This window comes from Morus notabilis, unplaced genomic scaffold (assembly GCF_000414095.1).
Source record: "Morus notabilis unplaced genomic scaffold, ASM41409v2 Scaffold985, whole genome shotgun sequence".
Lineage (NCBI taxonomy): Eukaryota > Viridiplantae > Streptophyta > Magnoliopsida > Rosales > Moraceae > Morus > Morus notabilis.
In genome coordinates this window covers 86,558-96,457 of record NW_010356679.1, presented here as the reverse complement: position 1 = coordinate 96,457, position 9,900 = coordinate 86,558, and positions in this window count along the sequence as shown.

Sequence of the window (9,900 nt, the reverse complement as noted above, 5' to 3'; positions counted from 1 at the left end):
TTTTTTTTTTTTTGACATTAGTATTTTTTTTTTAGATTGCAATACTATTATTAGTATTAGCATTATAATTGCGATTAAATCCCATTAAAAAAAATTAGAATTATATACAAGAATAAAATTACCTGTTTAAAGAGCCATACTTTGATTAGAAGAGCTTTTTAGTTTTGATATTAATAAATAAATGTTAAAACAAAAAATATCATAATTGACACAACTATCAATACCCTTCCGTAAAAACTTTTTTTTTATTCGGTCACACTTGAGTAGTATTTTATTTGTGATATAGTTTTATTATAATTTTATGAATTTTGCGATCAAATGCACATTTTACCTGCCATTAATTAATTTATTACTATTATTGGAGTTGTTAATTGCCTGATTATTTTGATTGGTATTATTTTTAGTTCTGTTCATTTTATCGATTCGAATTTAGAATTTAAATTTTGTTACAGTAAAAAATTCTCAGAAACAATTATATCTAATTTTTTTATTATAGTAAAATATTTTCACATAAAATTACATGTCAATTTAAATTAAAAACTTAAATTAGTAAATTAAATAGGTTTTTTTTTTAAGTTTTGGTCCTTTTTATTCGTTTTATCTTCCATAACAAATTTGGAATTTGGAAAGTGGGAGAGTAGTAGGTAGGGACCATAAATCAGGATTCAGGTGGCACTTTCGGCTGTCTTAGAATTTCTCCACAGAGTTGGTAGATAATGACATCCCACCATGCCCTCAATCAATTTCAATCAAAATCAAAAGATACCCTTCCTTCCTTAAAAAAAAAAAAAAAAAAAGGTTTTTTTTTTTGCCCTTTTCCGATTATATTTTTGATACCCTTCCTTCCTAAACAAAAAAAATTGTTTTTTTTTTTTGCCCTTTTCCGATTATAGTATGTGACTGTGTGATGGGTCAGACCCTATTTTTATTTTTCACATGTAATTATATTTTAAATAATAATATATTCCACCGATTCCACCGACAACCTAAGAAACCCAAATATTAATAAGAAAAATCTTTACATAACAAAAAAAAAAAAAAAAACTCATGATCACTTGTAAAAAATCAAAACTGAAAAACCAAGCTTGAACAAGAAATGATCAAGCTGTTGCTGGACATCAGCGAAAGCGGACCGAACCCTTCTGCGAGCAGGAGCGAAATCAAGGTTCTGTGAAGCTATTTTGTTCAGCTCTTCATTCATGCCTTCGATCGGCGACCTCTTTTTCGCCATTATTTTCAGGTGCTTTGTTGTGGAAGCTGAAAAATGTGTGGGTAATTTAGGTCTAGCTTTAATGGGTATTTGCAAGTTTGGATTGTAAGTTAGTTGGGTTTGATATTTTAGAGAGGAGAGAGAAAGTTCCGTTGGTCAGAGATGAAATTTGAGAGATTCCATAGTTGGCGTTTGTTGGCTTTCTCTAAAATGAAATGGAGTCAAAGTATAAAAACTATTACTACAAAGTGAAGTGGGTAGTAACGACGCATGAGAGACGACCCAATTGTGATTCGTGAAACCCAAACTAATCGGGTTAGAAGAGAACGGAGGAGCTCGGCCGAGAAGCAAATGGTGCAGGTCAGGCGAGAGGAAAATGGAGAAGCAAATGGCGAGGCGCAGATCAAATTTTTAGAGAAAAGGAAAACGGATGAGAGAAAACGAAAACGGAGGAGAAAATGAAAACGAGAAAAAATCGTTTTCAGATTTTCAGAAAAAGACAAAAACGTTTTTATTTTTAATTTTTAGGAAAGTTTACACCAAACGCGTTTTGGATACGCGTTTTTAATTTTTAAATAATAATATTAAATATTATTATTTAATATATTAAATAATAATATATTAAATAAACATGATTATATATTTATATACATGAAAACTACAGAGGAAGAAGAGTAGGGGCAGTCGGAGAAGAGTGGCGGCCGGGGGGCGCAGTCACAAACGGGGGGCGGGCAGTCGTAGACGGGGGGTGCAGTGCGCAGAAGAGTGGAAAATGAAAACAAGAAAAATAAAAACGGAAAAAAACCGTTTTCAGATTTTCAAAAAAAGACAAAAACGTTTTTATTTTTAATTTTTAGGAAAGTTTACACCAAACGCTTTTTGGATACGCGTTTTCAATTTTTATTCTCAAAAACCGTGAAAAATAGAAACCAAGAGGGCCCCTATGAAGAATCAATTGTTATAGAAAAACATCCAAACACCATACTTGCAGCCACTCATTCTTATTGTTAATTTCCACATGTGGTGAGGGATTTCTGCAAAACGTGACAAGTTTTTGTTGAGATTTGTTAATTATTCTGATTGATTTATAATTATTTAATGATTTGTCCATTAGTTGTCATTCAATGTTATATCAAATTGGGAAAAATTATTACTCACTGGCAGCTTGTATATTTGGGGAATCATTTGTGTTTATACGTAGGTATATTCTCATTGTAAATCATCAGAAAATGAGAATGAATAAAATATATGATCTGTGGACGTAGGCGAATTGTCAACCCATATAAAACCTCTTTATTTATTTTTTTTTCCGAATCTTATGGGCCTTTAGGAACGAAAGCAAGAAAATCGCCTTCTCCACCCTCTTTAATTTTCAAATCTCTAGAAATTCTTTGAATCCAAACCAAGAATGCAATTTGCTTGGTCCCCATGATTGTTTGCCAAAGACTAGCATTGTCATTTCTTTCGCTGTCGTTCATGTCGCCAGCCCCAACTCCAGAAAAGTGCCGCTTCAAAGTTAAGTTTGGTTCTATGGACTTCACCTATTTGACTTGAGCCATAATTGTGTGGGTATTGTTCTTTTCTTCACATGTGTATTAAAAAAGGAGATGAAAAATTACAAAGATAAAAAGAAAAATGTTTTAAATAGAAAAAGTTATCACTCAATGACGGTTTGTATATTTAGAGAAGCATTCCTATATATATACCTAGATACATACTCATTATAAATCATCAGAAAATGAGAATAAATAAATAAAATATTTGATCTGTGGACGTAAGCGAATTGACGAACCACGTAAAACCTCTTTGTTCTTTTTTTCTTTTATTTTGTTATTTATTTTCTAGAGTTTCTTCTAAGAAATATTGATAAGCAATGTTTATAGGTAAAGCCACTGGGTATGTTTTTGAGAAGCCTTAATTTAACTCATGATGTTTGAAGGAGGAAAAGGTTAGTTATTGTCATTAAGACTTCCAATGATGCCATGAAGGTGGTGAGCATAGGTGTATAGTGTTAATTTTATGAATTAGAATAAAATGGTGAGTGTGAAAAGAAAAATAATTGATCAAGAACTAATTATTTTATGAATATAATTATTAGTAGTTTTGGAATAATAGGGATGTGTAAAAATTAAATCTAACCATTTCAAAATTACATGGAGTGTGTATTTAAAAAGGGAGTAGAGAGAAAAAAGATGTGTGTAAATAGAACAACTCTTATGTGATAGTGATACCGTGCCATTGTATTTAGGAAGGGATAATCCCGTAACAATCCTTATATTTTGGTAAAATACCACTTTTACTCCTTTCATTATTTAAATACACAAAACATTCCTTGTGTTTATAAAAATACCCCTGAAGCAAGTAATTTTTTTAAAATACCAAGATTACTCTTCTCAATCTTTAATAATTACTATTTACAACATTAATAAACAAAAATGTTAAATAAAATCAATCTTAAAAAATGAAATCTTCATTATACACATGTCCTCAAAAGTCTTGGAGAATGAGGCTGAATCAAAAAATCAGTCGCTAGAAATAGTCCGCTACTTGACAACAAGTTCAGTCGTCCGAAAACAATTTGAGCCGTATAGATGCCACATCAGCATTATGAAAATATGCACTGATTCCTTCATCAAAGCAACATCAAATCGCGGGATGTTACCCACAAAAGTAAAATGGAAAGTCAATTACACCTAGGCTTGCTCCCTAAGTCACCTCCCTACAAGAAAAGAATCTTCAATCAAAAGTCAAAGGGAAAACTTGCTCTAAATCAAATATTCTGCAATCAAGATCTATATTTAAAGCCCTTGCACGACCAAGAAGAGGGAGGGTGCCCATTCTTCATGCTTGCACCATTTTCACGCATTTCTAGGAGCTAATCCACCATTTTCTACGTACTTTTCGGTATTCTCTCGACATTTACGGAGATCTCCATTGTATTCTTCATAAATATCATAGTGGAACAACTGAAGACCCTATAATGGATGTACTCTAGGTTATTAGGGAAACCATTATAAGTCTTTGTGTCTCGCAATCTTTATTTTATGTTTATTCTTTTATTTTCTCTGCGGTCATGATACTAGCATAATCATCCGAATTTTGTCATTGGCCTCCTAACAAATTTAATTGAAGATTTCACTCTCTACAATTTTCAAAAGGGAATCTTGTTAAGCAACATATCTTTGATGTTTCAAAGAATGTGTCATTTTTAACGATGATTTTACAAAAACCATCGTTAAAGATTATAAAAAAATTAGATTAATTATAAAAATTTCTCCTAAATTATATCTCTTATAACACTTTACCCCCTGATATTTAAAACGTAACATATATTCTCTCTAAACAATAAAATATTAACAAAAAAAGCTCACCGTTAGATTTTTAACAGAAATTGACATTTAATTTGTTATTTTGGGAGTATTTTTGTAACTCTATGATTTAAAATTTAATTTGAAATTAAAATCAATTTAAATATTAACTTTTAATTATTTTACATTCATTATTAATTGAATTTAAGTTAAAAATTGTATGAACCTTTTTTTACTAGAATAAAAAATTTATGAAGTTTTATTTAATATTTTTTTACAATAAAAATAATCAAATGAAAAATAAGAAACTTTTTTTTTTGAAAAAAAGGAACAATAATTGTGAGGTGGGGTTTTTACTAAGTCATTAAGGAGTGAAGAAGATTTATCTTTTTTTTTATTTTTTTCATTTTACTCTATTGCATATAAATTGGAATAAAAAAATTCAGGTGTGTGATAGTAATTGTCTTCAACATTGTTGCTATTGTAAATGCAACATTTGTAAAAATTGTTAGATTTCTTAACGAAGGGGGTGATTTTGTTAATGTTTCATTGTTTAGAGAGAATGGATGTTACATTTTAAAGATCATGAGACAATGTGTTACAATGAGTATAGTTTAAGGGAATTTTTGTAATTAATCCTAAAAAAATAGAAAAAAAATCATTTTAACGTAAAATAATTTCTTAGTTTGAACAACATCTTGATAAAAACATTATTCACAACACATTTTTGGTCAAAACAGCATAAACGACAATTTTTAAAAGAGATCATTTCAATTTGATATCCCGTGTTATAGTAACATTGTCGTTTAGTATCATGTATTTTTTATAATTTTAAATTAGTACATAAATATTTTAAAATTTTGGTTTTTGGAAATTTGAGGTCATTTTTTTTGGAATACGAAATATCAAATTTGCCTGTTTTAATTATTTCCGAGTTAGTTGACCCAAGTTTGCATTTTATTAAACTTTTTAATAAAAAAAAAACTTATCCGTGTAACTAAACATTTTTTTAAACGGAATTTGTAGAAAATGGGCCAACATTTAAAATTTAAGTTAGTAAATAACCCATTTACCAATATATAGAAATTAGAAAAATTTCATATTAGTACCCTGTGTTATTATAATTGTCTTTTAATACCGAGTGTTTTTAGTAATTTAAAATTAGTACCTTGACGTTTTAGAAAATTATTTTTTAGTACCCTAAAGTCATTTTTTAGGATGTAAAATGTTAAATTTACCATTCTCATTATTTTACCAAAAACTAATAAATTTAAAAAAAATTCAAAAAATTATTTTTAATTTAAAGCATTATTTTTAATTTTAATTTTTAAATATTTAAAAAAATTTGAGAATTTTTCTAAATTTATTATTAGTTTTTTTGTTAATTAATTAGAAGGGTAATTTTGACATTTTACATTCCAAAAAATGACCTTAAAGTACTAAAAAATGATTTTCTAAAATTTTTAGATACCAATTTAAAATTACTAAAAATACATGGTATTAAAAGACAATTATGTTAAAACATAGGGTACCAATATGAAATTTTTCCTAGAAATTTTAGGCCTTTTTATGTTTGAGTTTTTTGTTTTCTAATTTTATATGTTTTCTTTTCATTTTTCTTTTTCTTTTTTCTCTTTTTCTCTAGATCTCATTTTCTCTCATCACTCTATCTGGCCGTTCATGGGTCTACACTTTTCTCTCTCATCGCCAGTCGTAAATATATGATTTGCAATGTAAATTTAGGATTTATTATTAGAACACAGATTGTGTTTCTAATCCTAAATTTATAGTGTAAATCTAAGATTTACCATCAAATATAATTTTTGTTCCTTCATAAATATTGAATTTACACATAAGTTCAAAACATTACTAATATAAGATAAATATTTTTTTAGTTTTGCTCGTAAATCAATAATTTACTGTATGGTAAATGCATGATAAACTATCATAATACAATTTTTGTTCCTTCATAAATTATTAGAATTTACCATCAAAACACATAATGTGTTTATTCAATCGCAAGGATTTACTGCTTCTAGATTATATTAACTTTACTGATATAAGATAAATACTTTTAAATTCTGCTTGTAATTTAAGATTTACAGTATGGTAAAATTCAGGATTTATCATCAAAAACATAGTTTATGTTATTCACATAGTGTAAATCTAGGATATATTATTAGAACGTAATTTTTGTTCAATCATAAATTCTGGATTTACATAGTAAATTTAGGATTTATCCAGGATTTATCATCAAAAACATAGTTTATGTTATTCACATAGTGTAAATCCAGGATATATTATTAGAACGTAATTTTTGTTCAATCATAAATTCTGGATTTACATAGTAAATTTAGGATTTATTATCAGAGCACATATTGTGTTTACTTAGGTTATTTGTAAATCGTGAATTTAGAGTATATATAGCGAGGAGATAGATTTAATGTTTATTGGTTTTCCTTTTTTAATTAGGGACATTTTTGAAATGTTAATTAAGTATAAATCATTGACAAAGCGAAAGCACAACGAGTGGGGGCTTAAATCCGGATTTACACATATTAAGCCTATTTACTAACTAATTATAAACCTTACCTTATTTATTTCAATTGCCTTTTTAGTCAGGCTTATTTATCTTAATCTCCCCTTTTTAAAACATACTACTAGATTTGGGTTCAGAAGGAACTATATACTATGGGCACTTTATAGGAACACCACAGGTTTTAAACTTGGATTGACATATGCCAGCAGATATAAACTGTTATAGAGAATACCACAGCCACATCATTACATATATTTGGAATACCAAATATACACTTAGGATACTAGTAGGTCTCCGACCATGATATTAATATCCGACCGAGATACCGATTAGTATCCAGCCATAATACCAGTATCTCACTGAGAAACCTATTGGTATCCGGCTAACAACCGTCAATATTGATAGAAATCTAGCTGTCATAGTCGTTGAAATACAAAAAAACAAACACAATCAGATCAAAAAAAGAGATCTCTTGTTGATCTCTGATGTCGGTAGTGTAGTGTTGCAGATTGACATGGCACAACGCAAATTGGTAGGCGACAGTGGCCAAAATTTTTCACGATGATGGCGCCACATCTGGTATTCGATAGATACCAGCTGGTATCTAACCACGATACCGGCATTCGACATCGATACCAATCGAAAACCACCAAAATTAGCAGCAACTTAGACACGTCCATCATTGAAATATTTAAAAATTGAGAAAAATTGCCAAAATCACAGATAACATAACACAAAAACTCACAAAATCAAAAAATCCATATAAAAAAATTTAAAAGAAAACGAAAAAAATTTTCAGTCGTGGATCTTCATTGGCGTCACTTGTGCGAGATCATATTTGGCATTATCGAAGCTTCGAAGGCAACAACGAGGAGGATGAAAGTCTTCATTGTACAGGCACTAGCATGAAGGTGTCATCTCCGGTCACCTTCGCAACTAAGTGGGTTATAGATCGGCAAAGCGAATGCACTGCAGGTTTGCCAAAGGTTGTAGATCAGAGATGCACGACGGCGCTGATCTACTCAACGGGCATTCACCAATGGTGTCGGCATAGCTAGGTTGGTTCATGTGAAGAGGAGAGATGGAAAAGGAAAGGAGAGAGGTGGCTACGAAGGTTAGCGTGAAAGAAAGATTAAAACTGACTAAGATAAGATAAACCTAAGGGTAAATGTGTTAGAAACTGATACAAAGAAAAACAATATAAAATATATATCAATTTTGTTGCAACGCGAATTCAACCTTCAACTGAACTAGGAAAATCGAATTAGGAAGAATGATATCGAGGCACATAAATCACGTTGTCTTTAAAACAGATTCGTCCTCTCCAGTGAGTGCTTGAGATTACGTATGACGTCCATCTTCCATGATACAACGACAACGACGGTAGCACGAAGCATTATCAGAACCGTCAGACGAACTAGAACTTGCACCTTCCCTCTATCACCAAAACACACTACAAGATTGCAAAGAAACTCAAGAAAATAAGAGAAGACTTGTGTGTTGTCTATACAAATGACTGAGAAAGGCCTCCTTATATAGGCTGTTGCAGGGGATGTTACAAAGTTGGAATAATGGAGAATAAATCTAAATTTATTCTCTGATTAATGGAAATTCAATTAAGAGGTTACAACCTCTGCAAATCCAGATGAACTTGCTCCAAAGTATGTCCAAATTCAGAGATTTCATGCTCATAAACGCATAATTAAACCAAACAATAATGGTGGTTAAGGCTGCAATTTTCTAAACCTTGCACTAATGCAGAGTCAAAACCTGCACTAATACAGTAGTTTCAGATTTAAGTTGGAAAAGGTAAAAAAAAAAAAAAATTACAAAACAAAGCCCGCATGGAGTGGGCCTATCGGTCCGGCATTTGTGTCCACAGATCGCGGAACCGTTTGATGAACTAGAACTTACACATTCCCTCTATCACCAAAACACACTACAAGATTGCAAAGAAACTCAAGAAAACAAGAGGAGACTCCTATGTTGTCTATACAAATGGTTGAGAAAGACCTCCTTATATAGGCTGCTGCAGGGGATGTTACAAAGCTGAAATAATGGAGAATAAATCTGAATTTATTCTCAGATTAATAGAAATTCAATTAAGAGCTTACAACCTCTGTAAATCCAGATGAACTTGCTCCAAAGTAAGTCTAAATTAAGAGGTTTCATGCTCATAAACGCAGAATTAAACCAAGCAATAATGGCGGTTAAGGCTGTAGTTTTACGAACCTTGCACTAATGCAAACTTAAAACCTGCACTAATGCAGTAATTTCATATTTACGTTAGAAAAGGCAAAAAAGGGGCAAAATAAAGCCTGCATAGAGTGGGACTTTCGGTTCGGCATTCGTGTTCGTAGGTCGCGGGTGCACACATTGGGCCCTTAACCCGTGGGATTTACACCCCCTGCGCGTGAGAGAGCTTCTCAAGTATACATGCTTACATAGGCTTCAAAATGCAATCCCTTATATACACCACAAGGCTTCATTCTTAGCCAATGTGGATTTTGCAATTTTCCAACCAATTTAACCATTCCAAGTGACATACTTAGAGCATTAATTTCTCATGCACCAAATATCCATTTTGAGTGTGTGAATATCCGATTTTGATCTCCTTGTGACAGAGAACGTAAATTAATCGAGACCCGTCCTAAAATTTAATTGGACCATATTCTAATATGGGCCTCAAAATGGGTCTTTAACATGACTTATTAAGCTATTTTCTAACAAAATGTCTCAATTAGTTTTTCTGACCATGGCATATTTTGCAAGAACATTCGATGGTGGACATTGTCGATCCCCACTCATTTTCCGTGGCATTCAACATAATTACTCATATACAA